Source organism: Corvus brachyrhynchos, unplaced genomic scaffold, assembly GCF_000691975.1.
Source record: "Corvus brachyrhynchos isolate BGI_N302 unplaced genomic scaffold, ASM69197v1 scaffold378, whole genome shotgun sequence".
NCBI classification, from domain to species: domain Eukaryota; kingdom Metazoa; phylum Chordata; class Aves; order Passeriformes; family Corvidae; genus Corvus; species Corvus brachyrhynchos.
In genome coordinates this window covers 1-1,386 of record NW_008239768.1, presented here as the reverse complement: position 1 = coordinate 1,386, position 1,386 = coordinate 1, and positions in this window count along the sequence as shown.

Sequence of the window (1,386 nt, the reverse complement as noted above, 5' to 3'; positions counted from 1 at the left end):
AGCTGCAAGGAGAGAAACCAGAAGCCGCTCGTCAGCTGAAGCCTCCTGTCCCCTTGTCCCAGCCGCCCGCAGTGCCCAGGCCGTGCTGGCCGCGCTCAGAGCTGGGCCCAAAGCTGCCCAGCATTGCTGCCTTTGGGAGCAGAGCAGGAGGGCAGGACATGTGCCCAGCCTGCAGCCAGCCATGGCACATCCACCTCCTCAGCAGCTGCCCAGAGCCCAAAAGCAGCTTGGCAGCCACTGAAGAATTCACTGCAGCCGCCCCAGCAAAGGGGGAACCTTTGATGCCTGGCCAGGCCATGCCATGCCCAGCTCTGGGAGCATCCCCCTGGCTGTGCACTCACCTGCATATGGGGCGTGGAGCGTGTTTTTGAAGAAGGTGCCCAGGCTGAGGAAGAGCTTCTCATCCTTGCGGTCACCCACCCTCCCTCCCTCCCTCCCTCCCTCTTTTCTCTTCTTGCTTTTCTTCCCTTCTTTCTCTCTCTCTTGCTCTGGCTTTCTCTCATTCTCTCTTCCTTTCTCTTCCTTTCTTTCTTGTATTCTGCTTTTCTGCTTTTCTTTTTCCTTTTCTTTCTCCTTCTCTTGCTGCTTTCTTTCTTGCTTCCTTTCTTTTTCTTTCTTTTTCTCTTTTTTTTTTCCATACTTTCATTTTTTTCTTATCTTTTTGCTTTCTTTCTCCTTTTCCTCCTGTTTTTTAATCTATCTTCTTGCTTGCTTTCTTGTTTTCTTTCTGGTTTTGCTGTCTTTCCCCCCCTTTTTTTTGGTCTTCCTTCCTTCCTTCCTTCCTTCCTTCCTTCCTTTCTTTCTTTCTTTCTTTCTTTCTTTCTTTCTCTTTCTTTCTTTCTTTCTTTCTTTCTTTCTTTCTCTTTCTTTCTTTCTTTCTTTCTTTCTTTCTTTCTCTTTCTTTCTTTCTTTCTTTCTTTCTTTCTTTCTCTTTCTTTCTTTCTTTCTTTCTTTCTTTCTTTCTCTTTCTTTCTTTCTTTCTTTCTTTCTTTCTTTTTCTCTCTCTCTCTTTATCTCCTTCTTTCTTTCTTTCTTTCTTTCTTTCTTTCTTTCTTTCTTTCTTTCTTTCTCTTTCTTTCTTTCTTTCTTTCTTTCTTTCTTTCTTTCTTTCTTTCTTTCTTTCTTTCTTTCTTTCTTTCTTTCTTTCTTTCTTTCTTTCTTTCTTTCTTTCTTTCTTTCTCTCTCTCTTTATCTCCTTCTTTCTTTCTGTCCTTCCTTCCTTCTTTCTTTCTTTTTTTTTTCTTTTCTTTTTTCTTGTTGGTTTCATTTTATTTAGTCTTCCGTCCTTCCTTCCTCCCTTCCTTCCTTCCTTTGTATTTTTCTGCTTATTTTTTTCCTTTTATTTTTTCTTCCCTCTTTCCTTTTATTGCTGCTTTTTCTCTTTCT